The following is a 20,904-nucleotide window of genomic DNA, read 5'->3' as shown; positions in this document are numbered from 1 at the left end:
ATGTATATTTACTGGTTGTCAATAAGCAAGAGTACAGATTTTGAAGATTTTTGTCAAACAGAACATTTTATAAATACTAGCTGGTTTACATACATATTGACAATTTTAAACCCTTAATTTAAAATCGCATGCTCCTCCATCACACATCAATACCTTTTCTGTTTGTCTTGATAACCCGTTATCATCTTTTCCCATATGCACGCATATAAATGTATACAAGTACTTCATTAACACTTTGGTTCAAGCTCCGTAGAAAGAAACATACAGCGTATTCTCAACATAAGTGCATATTAACACCCATTTCCCTGTACTGGATAGGGTACGAAAGCTGTATGTAGTTGAGCTACGAAGCTCATTTGCATGTATATCATTTGTCCCATCCGTCCCACGTTTGTGTCGCCTCCATGCCATTTGCGTGGGGATCTATTTGATCACCTCTGTGGACAAAAATTGGAACAAGAAATTGGCTTACTTTCCTTCCTAACCCCAGTGCTTTCAGGACACAATCCTTGTCATTAGTTTTCAGGACAAAGTCCTTGGTGTTCAAGAGATATTCTTTGTGTTGATATATTTAAAGTGCAGCTGACACGATACAGGTTTTGTGGCTAACCAACTGATGGAAAATATAAGATATTTACATACTAACAAAGGGCAATTGGTTGTAACCGGCATGATAAATGGGGTTCAGAGTGAAGAATATCAAGCAAAACTTTTTTTGTGAAACACGTGTCGACCTCAACTGCATCAGAAGTGTACCAATAAAAGGAATATATTTCTATCACCACTTATTACAAGGATTGTGTCCTAAAATGTCTTTGAGCACTGACACATTGAAGGAAAGATACACTATGTTATGTCATATGGAAACCAAGGCAGGATAGCCCCAATTTCCACAGTCTCTGGCTGCTTGTCACAAATAACTGTCGACATACACGTGAAGGGCAGCTACAGTACCTGTTTTTTTAATGCTAAAATTGGAACAGATTTCCTGAATGACAAGGTGACTGAGCAGTTGAAAGATCATTTGTTTTTTGTGCTTGCGTCAGGATTCTGGCATGCTTGGTACACATTGTTCGCTCCTGATCAAGTTGCCTCTACAACATTGCTTCAAGGATTACCACATTTGTGATTATCACATCCCAATGTCTGAATCTCATTGGAAAGGAATGAGGATTGCAAAGGAAACTGATTCCCACACCAGTACTGTGGTCAGTAATAGCCTCAGCAGGATGACGTTTAGCACTACATCCGGGTTAATGTTCCATTAACCTCGCCATTTGGTCACGAGAAAGATTCTCCATTGACCAGTTGACCCACAATCAAATGCTGCATTCACATTTTCCAAACCAGGAAACAGTCTTGAAAGTGTACCGCAAGATTTTGCCGCGTCCCTTTAAGGCACCCCTGAGGTGACTGCTGCCAACTGTGAAGATGACACACAAATCGTTCTCAAAACCCAGGCACCACACCAATGTAAAACCTAGCATGTCTTGAAGCCGTTACCGATGGATGTGTGATGCTCAACCCATGCACAATTGCCTGTCGTTTGCATCTCCCACCTACACATTGGATGACAAGTATGAGTGCAGCTACCTGTGTGTCCTTGTCTCCAGCTTCCTGTATAATCTGTGAGAAACCCGAGTAATCTGAACTTCAAACTACCTTTGTCTTCTCTAATCACAACTATATCCAAGACCTGTTTCAATCATCCTTTAAAATGACCTTCCAAATCATCTTGTTTCCCTCTAAAATTAAAGGCATCATATCCTGTACTTTTGGTAGGTATACAGTGATGTAAACGAATGCACAATCACTAATAACTTTTATAACGAACCCTAAATAACGAAAAAAATTCAAATTATTTGATTAAAGTATATATGTGGGTGGGGTAAGGGAATACAATGGGCCGGGGGGGTTGGTTGTGGGTAATAAAGCTAGGGAAATGGGGGGCTGTGGATTACCCCCCCCCAATTGAAAAACTAAAAAAAGATTTGACATGGTTATCCTCACAGTGAGGTTATGCCAATAATGTTTACATTGGATCACTATTCTACAAGATGCAATGTCTGAAGCAGAATACTGATTACATTGGCTGATATCAGAGTTGGAAATACTTATCAAAAGCGAGAAATAACATTTATCAAATCATATTAGGATTGTTTAGAAGCACTGAATGTATTGGTTTTCCCACTAACAAGCCTGACAAATAATAATTCCTTTTGTCTTGTTTCTGTTTGTCTTATTTTATGTTCGTTTTTCTTAACCGATTAATGTATACAATGGCACAAATTCATTCTTTTTGTTTTTTTATTGTATGGGTTATATGATTATATACATTTATTTTAATATGACCTTATACTGGATACTAATTCACCATGTGGCACGTGAACTTACTCCCTGCTCCGACCCTCGAATTAATGCAACACGTTGACTTGTACCCATATCACAACTCCTGCACCCCCCTCATCTTGAGATGAACTCAGCCCAGTCTGTGCACACCCACCTCTTTTTGACTCCTAGGCTGTTTGCATGCCTGATGTAGCCCCCCCTATCATGAGGTGTGACATTTCCAGTCTGTGCACGCTTGCCTACTTTGCCTCTTATGCTGTCTGCACGACTGATATAGCCCCTGTACCATGAGGTGAGGCCTTGCCAGAATGTGCACGCATACTTATGTTGTCACTCATGTTTGCTTACACTCCTGTTGTAGCCCCCATGAGGCGAGGCTTTGCCAGAATGTGCACTCATACTTACATTGCCACTCATGTTTGCTTACATACCTGATGTAGCTCCCATACCAGGAGGCAAGGTTTTGCCAGATTGTGCACTCATACTCATATTGTCGCCCATGTTTGCTGACATACCTACTGTAGTTCCCCGTACGATGAGTCCCCCTGCTAGATTGTTTTACCACCTGTATGCTGTAACCTGTATGCATGACCTTGCACTTTGAAGAATGCCACTTGCACTTACTGTAACTAGCACCCTGATGCCTGAGGGTTTGGTGTGCTGCTATAAATGCTAAAAGAGTGTAACGATTAACGCCGTGATAAAGGGCTGCTTCAAACACAAGCAGGTGGATTCTCTGATCTATGTGATAAATAATTATCACTGCATATGCATGACCAGTACACCTTCTCTTTTCTGGAAATGAGGTAGTATTATTTCATGAGTTACAAGGGACAAATAATTCTGACGGTCATCTTCAATTAGTTAATGCTATTCTAGCATAACTCAATACCATTCAGAAGGACAAGAACAAATCAATCCAAGGCCTACATGGTCATTGGCACTGTTACATAAAGCCATCGGGTGGAGTGATTCTCACATGATGAGGTACCAGGACATGACCCAACAACCCTAGACTTAATCCTGCACGGTAGACACATCCTCCAGTTATGCTTTGTGACTTGTCTAATGGAAGACGTATTTGGATGTTATCCACATATAATGTTAATGGGCACTTGAATGATTCCAGGAGACATAATAAGGGTTTCATATACAAGTTGAGCAGCCAACGGGGGAGGGGGTTACCATTGTAGGACACGCAAGGAAGGCTGTACGATTCAGAACTTTGATCTCCGCTAGTGACTTGAAATCACCTATCATTTGGGAAAGAGGCAATCAATGTCAGGGAGGTTCCTCTGGTCCCCATTTATGTTTCAAGGTGGTTGAGGTGTTTCTTGTGATCAAACGCGTCATACACTGCTTGTAAGCCGAATATGATCTCAGCCAATAGACCATTACCAACCAGGGTTTGGAGGTTCTCTAGTGTATATTGATTGAGGGGTTGTTGGTCGCTCTCTTAAACCTGAACCCAGGTTGTTGGTCATTGAATGGACTTTTCTCTTCAGTGTCTTCGCAATTGATCCTTCACTCAAATTTCCAGAATCTTTGCTTCATTAGCTAGGTTGGTAAATGGTGAAGGTTGGAGAGCACTGCTGGGTTAGTGTCTGCTTTTTTTAAGGGCCAAGTGTCAAAGGCTTTTTTGAAGGGGTAGGAAATGGAGCCATTTTCCAAGAAAGCACTGCAGAATGTGGGGATGGCTTTTAGTCTTGATGTCAATGAATTTGTCTGAAAAGAAACGCGCTATGCCTTCTGCTAGTTTCAGAGTGGGTGTCTGAAAGTGGGTTAGCAACAGGGCCAATTGTGTGGTCCTTAAGGATTTTGAAGAGTTAGGCAGATATGTTGCTAGATTCTCCAAACGTAGGCACTTCTATGTTTCGGTCTGATGTTTATTTTTTTAGTCGCTGGCATACATTTTACACAAGGATTTGTCATTTGGGCTCTTTGTTGTCTTCCAGCATTTTTCCAGATTTCAGCCCACTCTTTCCAGATTAGTATTGTGCTATGTATTTATAGTTTCTGGGTTTAGATTTGGTTATTTGCCTTCATCCAAGATGCTGCCATGGCCAAGATGTTTACCGTCTCTTAGAGGACGTATTCCAAACATTTGTCAGGGTAGATGGGGGGCCTGGACCAGTTACAGTGAGGGGCACAACACTTCAGCAAAGGAAATTAGTGAAATGTGTGCAGGGATCTTTATGTGGTGTAGGTGGCAGCTTCCTTTGTAGTTGCAGAGCTTGAAAGTTAATGCAAGGGACATTTTCTAAAATCATCACCCATGGCTGAATTGCACCTCAAGACCCTCAGCTATATACCCACTCCACCTGCATAGTAAAGACTGTAATATTCCTTGATTTATGAGCACCACCTACACTATCCATGTGTGTCTTCCCAGTACCCTCCTCCCGCTGGAATCTGATCTACCTGTGGGTCAGTACGTTTTTGGAAATGAATCCATTAGAGTGGATCCCCAGGAGTGACTTCACTTCTGGGTGTCGTAGTTCAACTAAGCAGGCTTCAGTAATGCATAGTCCCAATCCTTATCTATTAAATAAGTCCCTATTACATGTTCTGTCAAATGAAGAACTTGTGCTTCTGAGGGTTCAAGGCACTACAAAACTGGTATCAAGGGGACGTATAATATGGCATTGGGTATCCTTGCATTGCATAGAAAAAAATGAAATAAAAATAAAATTATAAGTAGTTGAAATCTCAAGCCCAACAGAGGTCCACATAGGCTTTGCTAGAGACTTTGCCAAAAAAGTCACTGTCAGTAAAAGAGCCAATCATTACATGTTGCAGTACATTATGCATTTAAGAACAAGTAAGCTCTCAGGCAATCACCATGGGAAAGCCACCCAGTGTGTCTGTTATGCTGTCCTCTGTGCAGTAACCATATCTGAAGTATAACAGCTTCCCGTAGTGTAGTGTAGTTCTATCTTTATCTAATAAGGCCTCTGAAGCAGCAGTGACGTTAAATCAATGCTTGCATCAGCGGCAACGATTATACAATTCCTGAATTACTGATACAAATGGTCATTTTGTGATACTCAAGAACTGTTGTTGTATGTAAGATTAGCACTTCACAAGTATCGGTATTCCCGGATTATCCAAGGCTGTCAAAGTCCAGGAACTCCTTCCGAACAGTTAAGCAAATGCTAAAACATCTGAACAAGATGTTGCAGGATCCTGCTAAATATAAAATAATATACAACTGCACACAATTCTTTGAATCAACCGATGCAGATTGGGGTTGGCTCAAGTCGCAGAACCATCATACTGCCACAATGTTTCTGCTCGGCGAGCTAGGCAGAGAAACACTCAACTTTGTAATGCTACAAAGGGAACTCAAGACTACTCTCATCCGCAGCCCAGCTGTAGTGTAAATTATTGCCTCAAGATCGGGCAATCGAATCTGGATTGGACATAGAGGATGCTAAGGCAATGTTGCTGGAGACTAGGATACCAGATATTGATTCTCATGATGGAGGCCCAAGCAGAGGAGTGGGATACCTGAATGAACATACAGAGCTAACAGAGATCCTTTTGTATTGTGTTGTGTTTATTCATTTGTTTAGTGCTTTACGCCAAAGCGCTTCACAGAAAGAAAATAATAGTAAAAATTAAGGTTGAGAATTTACAATGATTGACAGAAAGATAAAATATAAGATTTCAGGGAAACATGAAAAAATGAAGAAAGAGTAGTTAAAGAGCGAATGGAAAGAGGTAATGAATTCCAATTTTTAGGTGCTAATAATGAAAAGGAACTAAAGCAGGAAGTGGCATGGCGAGGTTTAGGGACAGATAATAGGTGAAATGATGGAGAGCATAAAGAACGAGTAGGGGCATAGAGAGGATAGATGGGGAGGTTGCAAGCCATGAAGACATTTAAAAAACATACAGAGAATGTGAAAAAGCAGTTGAGAATTAAAGGTAAACCTGGAGATAAATTTGAGAGCCAAGGAGATAGACGCCCGTTAAGAAAGACTAACGAGAGTATGAACCACAGAGTTTAGGATTCATCTTAACGGAGCAAGATGATAATGAGGACCAATTCACAAGGCAGAACAATAGTCAAGATGCAATAGAACCAAGGAGGAGAGGAGTAGTTTGGTTGTCTGAAACGAAAGAAATGGCCAAGTTTTCCAAATATTGTAGAGAGAATAGCAACTGGAATGGGATACTCTAGAAATATCTTGGAAAGAAAGGGAAGATTCAAAGATTAGATCAAGAGTCCGTGCAGATGAACTGGGGAGGATAGTGAAGGGTAGGAAGAAATAAGAAGATGGAGAAGAACTAAGAGAAATAGATAAAGCAGGGAAGAATAGGATTTCAGTTTTGGATGCATTTAAGTGAAGATAATTCGAATATATCCAAGTTTGAAAAGCCAAGAGACAGGCAGAAATAGCCGATTGAAGAGAATCTGAAAAACAAGGAGAAGGAAATGAATGAATATTTGAGAGATGTCGGCATAGAAGTGGCATAATGATATGGGGTGCAGTCTCGTTTTTCCATTAATTATTCTCATCCAGTTGGTTTAATGCTGTTGTTTCTATTTTTACCTGTTAACGAAGTGGGATTTAGGTGGGGCTGCCTGACACCCTACATTTGCACCAAACGTGATGGCTCTCATATGCCCCGAGAGTGCACGCAAGAAATGTGTGCACTTGCATTGTTGGGGTTAAGCAACGCTCCCTAAGTGGCTTTTGGTGACTGACTTTCCACTTTGGGACACCCCTGGTTAGGGTGGAAGTAGAGGATGGAGTAAGACACGCTGCGTGACATCCAATTTTCCCTACATTTTTTGGGTGATTATATTTGAGGAATAATTAGAGTTGAGAATCGAAGGGATTCAGAGGCCCAACTGTTGCAGCATTGACTGCACACTTCTTGGTGGGTAGCTGAGAGGGATTTGGTATTACAGTCAGCACTGGTTGCAGACTCTCTTCCCTCTGTTGATATATCAAAGGTCGGTTTGGGAGGTGTGTCATGGATGTTGGGTAATATACTGATGATCATGCCTACATATGTTTGTGGGGACATGCTGTAGGGTCTTTGTGAGGAAGGCAGAAGGGAATGAGGGTGGAGGTGGTGCTCATAAACCTATGAATTGTACAACCTTTGCTGTGCAGGTGGGGTGGGTATACAGTTGAGGGACTTGGGGTGCAATTCAGCCATGGGTGATGTTTGTGTTATGTTGTGGAACCTGAATAATTACATGAAAAGATACAGAGTGAGTTCTTATTTGTGTAGGTATGGTGTACAAATTGCGATTCTCAAGCAAACCCACCTAACTCCAGACAAGCTTGCGAAGGTAATGACGAAATGGACAGGTCATGTATATCGCTCATGTTATCCGTTCTTGGCCAGGGTAATTTTGATCTGGGATGTTAACACGGTTGCAATGGATAAGGTTATCACATATTCCAATGACAGATATATTGTATTATCTGGGTGACTGAGTGTCAAAATGTATATGCATTTGTAATGTGTATTCACTGAACATACCGAGTCAATTTTTCGCCCTATAACGCCTCTAGCTGTGCTGCATTCCTAGAGGATATGCGGGTGGTATGCAATAATTTTAATTGCTCGATCAACTGGAGGCTGGACAGATCAGGCTGGCTAAAATGGTCAGGGAAGTAGCATCAGATGCCCTTAAAAAAATAATTCAACCATTAAAACTAGTGAAAATGTGGTGCCAGCAACAGATGGAACATACACATTTTTCTTGTCGGTACAAACCTGCATACTAGATTATATTATGTGTTTACTCAGGAAATACATTTCCATAGATTTGACTCCCTACAATGCATGCCAGAGTTGTATCAGATCATTCCCCCCTTAGGTGGCAAATTACACTTATATAAGACTCGCCCTTTGTATGGAGACTGCCCCCAGGAGCATGTCAAGATACAGATTATAGGCAAAGTTTAACAGAAGAAATAATTAACTTTTTGGCAGGGTAATGATGGTTCGGTGAAAAATTAGGTCTCTCTATAGGAAGCATTTCATGTAATGATTAGGGGAATGCTGCAACGCTCTGAACCTTGGAGTTCGGGGGGGCATTGCCAGATAAGCTTGTAAAAACATGAAGATCACCATGCTATCCTCAAGTCATTTCCTTCAATTTGCAGGATTCAGTAGCACTGTACAGAAGAGCTGGCGGGGCTTTACAGATGAACCTTAAGAATCCTGATTGTTCGAAATAATTACTAAATTTCGTTATGCTATGTGGGCAGAGGGCACCTTCACACCCCTTAATATATATGGCAGATGAACCGAGCACGGATCTGTTGAATATTGAAAGGCAGAAAGTATTTTTATATACCAAAAAGTTGTTTTGTGACGCTAGATTTAAATAACTTCAATTTAATTTGTTGTATAGAACATATATGCCTCACAGGAATTACACAAACGGAATCCTACTCAAATGGACGGCATCCTGATTCCCATGGGTGTCGGAATGTTGGAATGACATGAAAGCTTGGGCTACAATAGAGCTTGAAGTGCTGCAGCAATCTGAACAGGGACAGTAACACGGTAGTTAATAAATGGAGTGGGGGAGTGCTACTGAACTGTTCCCTCCAGACATTTACCCACCGTAAGTTACAGATTGCAATGGATACCTTTTTGATTAGGATATTCTTGGTTATCTGCATTCTTTTATCCAATTCCGCATTTCATCAGGTGTTTCTGGATAGTGCTTTAATCAAGAAATCTGTGCTGTACTTAGTTACCTACTGAAAAAAGGTTGTATAGCTGGTTGAAGATGTTTAAATTGTGATATAAATTGGTTCTACTAAATGTATGTATTTATACAATGATCGTGGTGAATAAAGGGAACATTAAAAAAAGGGCACCAGAGAGATGTCAAACATGATTCATTACAAACTTTCCTACTCTTGTCAAAGCGCCTCTCATTTACTGGTCCTCAACTCAAGGACCACTTACCGCTTCTTTTCCCTGTCTCCATTATGCTGCACTGGACCCTTGCTCACCATTTGCGCAACAGTCCGGTGTTGGCTCTGGGATATCATGCAGGTAAGCAGAGTTAGCATGCCGAAGCTAAGAACTGTGAAAGTCTTCATTAAGGGCCTTGGCTACTGTTGGGGACACATTCTGGACACTGTGGCGAGCCTGTCCTGTCAAAGTTTTCCATTATAAATCTCCACTGATGAGCCCTGGGAGACAGAAATATCCTTTTGGAGTAAGGCCCTATGTGTAAGAAGGTTTCAATTCTTTATATAGCCCCCACTCCAGCGGAACACGTGCAAGAATATTGTGTTTCCTGTGGCTCCAAGGCACAGAGGAATAGAGGGGCAGTGGTACTCATGCTCCGCAAGCTACTTGTTCATTGCAGTTTATTACTGTAATTCTGGGCCTCAGAAGAAAGGAAGGACACCGGTTGTTGCTGAAGAAGAAACAGTACGTTTTTTCTAATTTAAAAATCATTTTTTTCTGACTTGATTGCTACTATGTGTAGCGTTTGATTGATTTAACGCTTCCACGCTTCCTCCGCTTCTAAGCTTAAAGGGGAAGTTCGCTCAAAAATGTTATTTTGCCGATCGTTCGGATATATATTTTTAAGCATACTCTAATCGATCTTAAAAAATGTTCCTATGCATCTTACCTTAGTTTTCCTCACTTTTACACATGCGAAAACCACGGATTGGGTGCAGCCATCTTGTGCTAATCTTATCTGTTGAGGCATCGCCCTAAATCCAAGTGCGCTCGCAGCAAGAATACAGATCGCCAGTCCCTGAAGCGGACATCACTAGAACAAACAATATGCTCCACCTATTTTCATGACGTTCATGCCCAGCGTAGCCAAACGTGCCCAGTCATCACCCACGCCATAACGTCACTTAACACAGAACCAGGAAGATAAACACACACATCCTCTCACAGCACGTAACTTTTCTTTCTTGTCCCAAATAGAATAGGAAAACATTATTTTTTAAGAAAACATCAATAGTCTGCTATGTAACAAGTATTTTATTTATCAAAGTACGCTCACAAGAGAATATTAAGTCCACGAAATAAACAATATTTTTTGCCATACAAGTTGTAGGTAGCGAACATTGCATGCTTCGAATGTTTATAACGTCCTCATGATACACCGATTGCGATCGATTAATCCCAGTACTCCAAGTGTCTCCTTATGTTACACCAGCAAAACTTTCTAATGATGCACATGGTGTTCCTTTCATGAGGAGATATGGATTCTTCGCACTTTCAAGTGCAACGCTTTCGCTTCAGCACATTGTCACATCGTGAATGCTGACAGGTTGCTCCTTATTGCTGGTACCGCCAAAGGGCAGATTGGTCCCTATCGGTCGTCCCACATAATGGTTATGAAATAAGCACTGTTTATGGTTATCTACCAATGTTGATTGAAGAATCCATCCGGCGGTATCTGGAAACTATAGCATACGCAGAACGGTACAATGCATCTGTGTGGATAACAGAATCAAAATATATTTTAGTTCCCGTTCTGTAATCGAATATAACAAGTTACTGTATAATTCAGAACCAGATGAAACCTAATCATAAACACAAACCACACATAATGAACACCCACATGATAACATGGGGGAGTATTTGAGAACATGACGTGCATGAAAGGTTAGCGCTGTGAAGTAGGTACCGCTCCCAATGGCGTGAAGAACCAGATGGAGATGGAGAACCACAGACAGATGTCATTATAACGGAACTGGGAAGATTAGTGATCGAAAAGCAAACCAAGTGCCCATGGAAAATGTTCAGCCCCCGGCCCTTCCCCCGCACCCCTACTTTATGGTGCACAAGGATGCAACGGTGACAGCACACCCGGAGATTGCACGGGTCAAGGCGGTTTAGATATCATTAGCCTGCATACAGGTTGTGCTTGTGGGTCGTTGATGAATAATCATCACTATATTCTGCAGCAAACAACCCATAACAAGGCCAGTAAGCAATACTGCCAAAAATTCAAACCTCTATTCACTCCTCTTTAAACTACACACTAATAACAATCATTACTAGACAGATAAACAAACCGCAAGCTACGCACTGGGTTTTTTATAGTGCACGGTATAAATATAATTCAACATAACCTAACTACTGTGTCTATTATTCTTGTAAAATCGCACATTCGCACATTGTTGAATTATTCATTATGCATACAGCACACAGGCCATTTTTAATCGCAAAAATATTATTTATAGTTGAACTTACTTAATGTCAGGAAGTTCCATTCTCTCAGTGTCACACTGAGTAACCGCTCCGAAAAACAGATCACAGAAATGGAAATTAAATTGTCTAAAAAGTCCTTCGAGCAGTTGCTGACTTTTGCTCAAGGCCAAAAAACAATAACAGCCTGTTTTCAGTGATTGAAACCAGAGACGGGTAGCTTTCGATCTTGTGAAAGAATGCCACAAAACAAAAACAAAAAACGGACAAGACACGTCAATGTGTCTGGATTTATTCCTCCCTTCCCACATGAACCAGCCCACGATCTTTCCTGGTGCATTCGGTAGTGATGTAGTAGTAGGCTTAACATATTATCTTATTGCTCACAATGTAAATTATGAGAGACCTGACCTTCACTCCATGGAGAGAAGAGCCCAGCTGACCCAAGTGGGCATCAACAGACGGCTGAGAAACAAACCAATTGTAGGCTGGCATCCCCTATGGAGCAGGATCATGTATACTGTTTACCAGTCAACAGTGTGTCGTCAGACCCTGTATGTGATGTCATTACTGATGCTGTGGCCTCGCAAAAGGCAACAACATTAATTCTGGTGTCCAAACGTTCTCGAACAGCAGAGACCTTTGCTGATATTTTTTGTATTCTGTACAATGAAACCTTTTTATCCTTGCAAGCTATCTCTTGGCTTCTGTCCCTAGATGGTTGTATTCATTCTGTTGTGAGCATAACAGGGGACAGCCTTCAATTGCACGCCGCCTTCTATAATTCATGCATGTCCGTTCATACTCCCTTGCCCACCTGAAGCAGCCTTCTCTACCTTCATGCGAGACAGGTGACAATGCTTGTCCATACCAAATAAGTTACATTCATGCTCTGACTGGGCCCTGTGCCAATTGGCCGTGCTAGTGCATAGCGTAAGCAAGGAGGAGCATTAAACAATTTTTCGGAGTTGTTCCCTAACTTTCTAGTCCAGCCCTGAGAAGTGGGTAGCCTTGTCCTCAACATTGCAGTAGTGCGTGAAAGCTTATGAAGACTGTAGCAAGTCCTCTCCAATTCTTCTTAAAGTGTTTCAAGAGTCCCGGGCTCAAGAGGCAGCAGCATCAGGGTCATCATGCCTTACTATGGAGAGCCATAAACCTGGTTTTCCCCCTACCCCTAACAAGGGAAAGATTTGTGCTTTGGATGAGAGTTGGTTCCTAGTCACCTGCATGGAGAAAAGTGTGCAACTACATGTACCAGAATCCTTAGACACTTTAATGAGAATTAACCAGACACATGGGAAAAGGAAAAGAAACACAGCCTCCCTGATGATTAAAAGAGTCAAGGAAATGTTTGGAGGAGAAGACTAACTGTTGCTTTAGCAGGTAAATCTGACTGGGAATCAGAGTGCGCGCCTCATCTCCATTTCTTCTTACAAGTCAAGAAGAGGCCTGAGGCGATGAGGAATTGGTACCCACTATTCTAGTAGGATGTGCCCTAGGCAGATCAGGTTTCAAAAGGTGAGAATAGCTAGGGACTGCAGGCTAACTCAGCCAACATCGAATACCTTTATGGGATATCCGTGCGTAAAAGGTATCGGTTGTGCCGGTCCTAAACCGTGAAGTGATGCAAGGGCTTGATCCATGTAGTTAACTGGAGCCTGTAACGCTCACCTGGTATCCACAGGGACGTCACTCAGCCTGTTCTGACCTCTTATGACCTCGAACCCTTCCCTGGAGGCTATTCGACTGGAGACTGGTCCTGAAACACAGGATTGGTAGAGTTTAACTCCCTATTGTTTCTGTGTGCTTGAACCCCGTCTTCCCCGGGGTCCAACCCTTCCCTTTGATCCACAGCTCACCTTGTTTTCTTGGATAGTGTGCTCTCCGTCCTGCCTTCAGCGCAGGGGCGCGTTGATTGATGCGGGCTCGTTGCTGCCTAGTTACTTCACTGGCAAGAGTCCGACAGGTAAGTATAATGAGTCTTTTGAACAGTTTTCTAACTTCCTTCCTTCCCTTCCTTAAATGATGGTCGGCGTCCGGGGATGGTGGCATGCTGCTGAGACAAGTAGCGCTGAAGGTGAGTGAGAGCGCGATGCGCGATGCACCCCTTTCGTATTTGCATTGAACGGAGTTCTTTTTCTGTGTCTTTTAGGTGCCACGACGTTTTCAGCGTGGATGCCGGTTATGAAGAACAAATGCGGTGGGTAATCACGGTATGCAGCGCCTCTAGATGTTTCCACGCTAACCTGGAGTGTCTTTTCCCTCTTGCAAATGGATGAGAAGTTCCCGAGACAGAGTTCCCCCAGAGCGGCTGGGATTCAGGTAAGCGTTTGAAGCTTGTACAGTATTTAAAAATAAGCGAAGATTTGCAGAATGCTTACTAATGCCTTTTTTCTGCTCTTTTTCCTTTTTCTTAGGAAGCAGCGTGCTGGGATGGGAATGACACCGCAGAAGATGCCCGCAGAACAGAAGGAGCGATGACTGATGGGCAGAAGCGCCGCAAGGTAAGGCTGTTCCTAACGGTGTTCTTGCAGGAGCTGAGCGCAGAAGAAAGATGCAGGCCTACTGGAGACCGATCCGAACACGGTGAGTATCACGCTGCAGGTGCAGAAAACGCAAAGCATGTTTCTCAGCCTGGGTGTGGCTTAAATAGTCTCTGGCTATCCCAGGTGCCTCTGGGCTGAACCACACCCAAAAGACTAGACCACAACATGCAGTTCTGGGAACCGAAATATGTGGGGGCTTCCATCTTGTCCCCATCAATGCACTACAAGTCCAATCCCCAATGTTATCCTATGGGAGTGAGTGAGTCTGGTGCCACAAGCGCCAAGTCTGACTCCAAGTGGGTCTTTGGAGGGATGGAGAGGCCCTTGAGGGCCATGTAGGTGATTGTGGCCTGGCTCCAGCCTGACATTTTGGAGGGCTGGGGACATGAGGGGCAGGAATCATGACAAGCCATGGGATAGATTTTATGTCTGAAAGCACATGCTTTTTACCCCTTTCAATTACCCTTTCATCACACTTATTGTCGACGGGACACACCGCCACCTCGTACATATGTAAAACATATACCTTATTGTAACAACTTAATGTGTCTGCTACGGCAAGGCTTTTAAGGGCTTAGTGAAAACATTCAACTGAGGCAGTCCAATACTCCAACCTTAGTATAATGCTGTACCACCTGAGTTCTGGTTAGCGTAAACAGAGCAGCTAGGTTTGTCTTAGGAGGGAGAGAGGGCTGTAGAATCAGTACAAATGAAATTGCAATTCAAATGGTCCAGAAAAACACCAAAACACTATGTATTGTGAAAATATATGGTCTATTTAAATAATAATAGGCCCGGATAAATTTTGGTGTAAATAAGTACTATCACATTACATATAACCACATTTATAAAAACAACTCTATGCTTGAAGGTACACAGACCAAAGCATATATCCTTATTTGGAACACCTAACAGGAGTCCTTGGGAAGTCAAAACCAATAGTTATTTTTAGATTACCAACAACTCGTCCAAACTCTTTCAGATCCGCAAGGAGCTGGCAAATCCTGCTGCAGTCCCTACCTCTCTTGTCCCCTCCCAGGCCCTATGCACGGCTTTGGCTTCTCATTTAATCTCTAAAACCCAGGACATCCTGTCCACCCTCTGTCCTCTCCTCCTTCTACCTCGACTCTCTCCTCTACCTCTGGCTCCCCTGCTGCCACCTCTCCTCACTCTTTCTCTTCCTTTCCTCACCTTCCACCGGAAGCCAAATGTCTCTAGAGCTATGGTTCTCAACGCTGGACTACTGCAACAGCCTCTTTCTAAATCTGCCTGCTTCTACTCTCCGTCCTCTGCAACTCATCCAGAATAGGACTGTGCACCTTGTCCTTGGCCTCAAGCCCAGGGATCATATCTCTCCAGCCATGAAATCTCTTCATTGGCTCCCAGTGGCTGCAAGGATCAAGTTCAAGACTCTCTGCATTGTCCACAAGCCCTTTTGGTGTCCGGTTCCTCTCTACCTCCAACATTCTCTTCAGAAATATCGTCCTATTCGAGCACTTCACTCCTCCTCCTACAACTCGCTCAGGGCCAGTCGCTTCTTCAAGCAACGAGTTGGTAGTAGATCACTTTCTTCGGCTGGGGCCTCCCTCTGAAACAGCCTCCCTGCCTCTCTGAAACTTGAGCAGAACCCCCTCCGCTGCACTTGCGCAATCTCAATGTTACTTGGCATAGTACGATTGTTTGTCTCTGTCCTCCTTTGTCCCCCTCCCTTGCCTTGTCGCGCCTTGAAACACTTGCGCATAGGCGTGTTATAAATGCCATATCATATCATATCATTTCAGTAATACCAGGGTAGTAGACCATATCCGTTGTACCGTGATGCTCAGCAAGAAATCAGATAGTCTAATGAACTGGATAATACATTTTTCTGATCTAGTGATACTCTTATACTTGTCAATGCAAAAGGGAAGGGTATTCGACACCCTTTCCCGAACCACAGAAGCCAAATGTAAGGCGACCCTCCACCCGTGGTTGGCACAGGTGCCTGATAGTATAAACAGGACACCACATGGCAGCCAGTGGGGGGAAGAGGAGTTAGGGAGAGGTTGTGGATGGGGAGGGGAGTTTAGGAACACCGGAAAGAGGTTGAGGGAACACCTAAGGTGGATAGGACGAGGGGAAACACCAGGGAAGACACCCTACCTGTCTCTACTTGTAACACTCTGTACTTATAGTATTCATATCACACTAAGCATAACACTCTGTACTTGTAGCATTCATATCAAACGATGCATATCTCCCCCGAAGGCTTGACAACCTTAATACGTGTCAAAACCACCGGGTACTAGCAACATAAGACTACATACACCTTATTCTGTATATCTGCTTCTAGGATGCCAGACTGACAGTATTAGTCTCATATCAACATGTAACTGGTTGAACTCACATTGATCACAATGATAGACAAGAACACATGGCCATCAGGCACGTATGAGAAATGAACATACAACATGACATGCAATGCGGACTTGATAACATTTTGGAATGCAGAGAGTTCCCTACACCTCCAGCAGAGTCCTTCCGTGTTCTACACGGGTATAAAATCCAACCCGCACTTAGACCTGAACACGTGAAATGCTGTGCAATAAGTCCACCATTATCTGTAATTGAAAAAACGAACTCTGGGAACACTTATCTTATCTGAAGTCCGGGAGACCCGCAAGTCGTCCCGAACACCACAGTAATCCGCCTGTAACTGACAGCAAGGGAAACTATCGCCCACCGCCGCCCAGTACATTCACACAGTTGCCCAGTACTTATTTCATGTCTGGGAGGCTTGAGAGCCGTCCTGGACGCAACAATCCCTGCATTCGCTGTCCACTCGCGGTCCTCTTCGTCCGAACTCCCTCATCAAGCATTCTGAAGCCGCTTCATCTTCGAAGTCCTGACACGCCCGTCTCCTACTTCGCCTGCTGTCGAACCAAAATAAGCCACACCTGCCGTATGCCGCTTGCCCATTTATTGCTTTTGCTAATTGTTCCCAGCTGTTCCAACGGGCGCTTTGCTAATTGTTCCCAGCTGTTCCAACGGGCGCATGGCTAGGACTACACCCTTCCCAAGTGCTGCTGGGAGTTGTAGTTTTTACTCCAGCTTTCCATTTTCTACATGTTTTTACACACATTTTTCTTGCTCCAGCGCTTAATCCTAACATTACCTCCTCTCTCGCGGCCCTTCCTCAGGCCGACCTTGAACAACCGTTGCTTATGGAATTGTGTGACCAACCGAGGACCATGCACTGCTCCTGCTGGCTCCCAAGAACAATCCTCCGGTCCATAGCCTTTCCATTTAATCAAATACCAAACCTTCTGGCCCCGTTTCTTGACGTCCAAGATTCGCTCTACTTCATATTCCTTTTGTCCTTCTTTGAGTATTGCTGGAGGCCGTTTAGTCGTCATCCTGGGATCTGCAGGTTTAAGTAAAGACACATGGAACACCGGGTGTATGGCTAAGTTTTTTGGCAAAGGTAATTTCATAGCAGTTTCAGAAACACATTGAATAATGGTATATGGCCCAATAAATCTAGGCATGAATTTACGTGATCCTACCATAGATATATTTCGAGTCGATAGCCACACTCTGTTCCCCACTTGATATTTAGGATTGTCCTGCCTATGTTTGTCAGCTTGTGTTTTATATTGTCTTTTGGCATGCTCCAAATTGGCCCGGGCTTTTTGTCTGTCTTCCAGAAGCAACTGTTTCCGCTCTTGTAACACTGGCATGTTGTTTACCTCTGGCAAATGTTCAGGTATCATATTCTGCTCATGACCTTACAAACACTCATTAGGAGCCATTCCCAGTGAACTATGAAAGGTGTTGTTATATTTGAATTCCACCAACCATAAGGCTTGAACCCAGGATTCTCTTCCATCTCCCAAATACCCTCGCAAATACTGCTCAAGTGTTTGATTCACCCTTTCTGTCTGACCATCCGTTTCGGGGTGATAGCTGGTGGATAGAGCACAGTTGATTCCCAAAAGTCGACAAAAAGCACGCCAAAACCTGGAAGTGAACTGAGACCCTCTGTCTGAAACAATACACTTTGGGAGGCCATGCAATCTCACTATATGTTGCAGAAATAACTCTGCCAACTGGCCTGCTCTTGGTATACCAATACAAGGCACAAAATGAGCCTGTTTAGACAGAAAATCCACTACCACCAAAATGGTGTCAAATTGCTTGTCAGGTGGCAAATCTGTGATGAAATCCATGGAAATGTGAGTCCATGATTTCTCAGGAGTAGGTAATGGCTGTAACAATCCCCTTTTTTTTTTAACATGATCTGCCTTATTTCGTAAACAATTTTCGAATTGTACCAAGTAAGTCATTATATGTTGCCGTAATGTGGGCCACCAAAAATATTTTTCCAACATCATTTTCATTTTTCTGTGACCTGCATGTCCTGCCAAGGGGGATTTATGACACCAAAATAACACCCGGTCTTGTAGCATTTTGGTTGGTAAATACAATCTACCCTGATGGTATGGTAATCCTTTCCGTACTGTTCTTGTCGGATGACTATTCTGCCACTCCTGCAATTGTCTAGCTGGTAACGCTTTCTTCACCTGATCAATGAATTGCTTCGTAATAGACCCAATGATCTTTTCGGGCGCAATTATTGCTTTCTTTTCACTAACAATATTGTCTAAATTCTGTTGCCGAGTTAAGGCATCCACCTTCCCATTCCTATTTCCTGGTCCAAATGTTATCACAAAATCAAATTCATTGAAATACTGAGACCACCTTAATTGCCTTGGACTTAAAGTTTGAGCTGTCTTAAAATATAGCAAATTTTTGTAATCGGTTACCACCACCACCTGATGCCGGGCTCCCAGTAAGTAATGTCTCCACTCAAGGAATGCTGATCGGATATCCAATAGCTCTTTATCAGTTGTGGAGTAATTCTGTTCATACCCCGACAGTTTCCTAGAATAGAATGCCACCGGATGCCATACTCCTGTCTCATCCTTTTGAGACAGAATAGCTCCTATGGCTAGATTACTGGCATCTGCCTCCCCCTTAACGCTTTCAGTGTTTGGATGTCTTAATACAGGTGCGAGGTAAACGCTACCTTCAACTCCTGAAAAGCTTTTTCTGCCTCAGCACTCCACGTAAAACTCACTGCTTCCTTAAGCAATTGTGTAATGGGTGTCACAATTTCTGAGAAATTGCCAATGAATCTTCTATAAAAGTTGGCAAAACCCAAAAACGACTGAATGTCTTTTATGCATTGTGGTGATGGCCAATCCCTTACTGCCTGCACTTTCTTGGGATCCCTCACAATTCCTGTTGCAGTCAAAATAAAACCCAAAAACTCTACTTGAGTCACATGAAAAGCACATTTCTCTAATTTAACACATAATTGATGCTCTTGCAAACGTTGCAATACCTTTTGTACATGTTGTACATGTTGCTCTGGTGAGTCTGAATAAATTAAAATATCATCAATATAAACAATAACAAACACATCAATGAAATCATGCAATACCTCTTGCATAAAGAACTGAAAGGCTGCTGGAGCATTATATAAACCAAAGGGCATAACCATGTACTCAAACAACCCAAACTTTGTCCTGAAAGCCGTTTTCCACTCATCACCCTCTTTAACTCGTATCAGATGATATGCTCCTCTCAAATCCAACTTAGTATACATCTTGGCTGTCCTCACTTGATCCAAGAGAACCGCAATCAATGGCAAGGGAAATCTGTTCTTGATTGTTACTTTATTTAAGGCACGATAATCTATGCATGTTCTTAACGTGCCTTCCTTCTTAGGAACGAAAAACAATGGTGAGGAGACTGGGGATGTGGAATGCCATATAAACCCTTTAGCCAACATCTCATCCAAATAGTCACGTAAATACTGGTTTTCTTTTTCTGTAAGAGCGTAAATCCTACTGCAAGGCAATTTTGCTCCTTCTTCCAATTCGATAACACAATCATAAGATCTATGGGGAGGTAATTGTTCTGCCACCCTTTTGTCAAACACTTTAACGAACTCTTGATACTGGGAGGAATCTCACCATTCATAGCCCCCACCATCTGGTTCTCCACTCTCTTCTCCGTTAACACGTCAACTGGTCCTGCTTCTGATAAGGTATGTCCCTGACAATGTTCCACCTCAAACCACAACAATTGTCTTCTCCAATCAATTCATGGATTATGCAATACCAACCATGGTATGCCCAAAATCAATCTGAACTGCGGGGCTGCAATTAAATCAAATGTGATTTCCTCCCTATGACCTGATTCACATATCGTCTCTAAACCTTGAGTCTGTTTCCGTATGGGCCCAGACACTAGCGGTGACACATCCACCGATTGCACTCCTTCCATCTTTAGTTTCTCCACTACTGGCAATCCTAACTGTTCAGCAAAAGAGATATCTACAAAATTACCTGTCGCCCCAGAGTCAACCATGGCCATTACCTCTTGTTTAGTGCACGCAAAACATAATGTTACCAAAATGTAAAAATGAGAAGTTTTACCCCACACTGTATTTGCCACCCATCCGGGGAACCAAATATCTTTCGGGCCTGACACCTGTGTTCCCCCTAAGGTCGGCCCATCTCTTTTCCCGCTTCCTTGGTACTCTTTTCACCTCCCACCTTCTTCTGCAGAGTGTTGGGACAAGTCTGTATAAAATGTCCCGCCTACCCACAATAAACACATAATTTGTTAATTTTACGTTGTTCTTTTTCACTTGCTGATAATGGCCCTCTGATACTCCCAATCTGCATGGGCTCTACTTCACTCATCCTGCCTCCCCGCCCACGGTCCAATCGTGCAAAGGGAACTACCTCTGTCCTTTTCTTGTCCCCTTTTCTCTCATTCATCCTAT

At 42.9% G+C, this 20,904-nt stretch overlaps 1 protein-coding gene across 1 annotated transcript in view; it reads right to left on the bottom strand.

Moving 5' to 3' along the window:
* Positions 1–20,904, bottom strand: part of NFE2L3 (NFE2 like bZIP transcription factor 3) — a 107,584-nt gene that overhangs the window by 8,084 nt on the left and 78,596 nt on the right. The gene's annotated exons all lie outside the window — the stretch shown is intronic.

Source organism: Ambystoma mexicanum, chromosome 2q, assembly GCF_040938575.1.
Source record: "Ambystoma mexicanum isolate Mex_15411 chromosome 2q, UKY_AmexF1_1, whole genome shotgun sequence".
Lineage (NCBI taxonomy): Eukaryota > Metazoa > Chordata > Amphibia > Caudata > Ambystomatidae > Ambystoma > Ambystoma mexicanum.
This window is presented reverse-complemented; position numbering and strand designations above follow the sequence as displayed.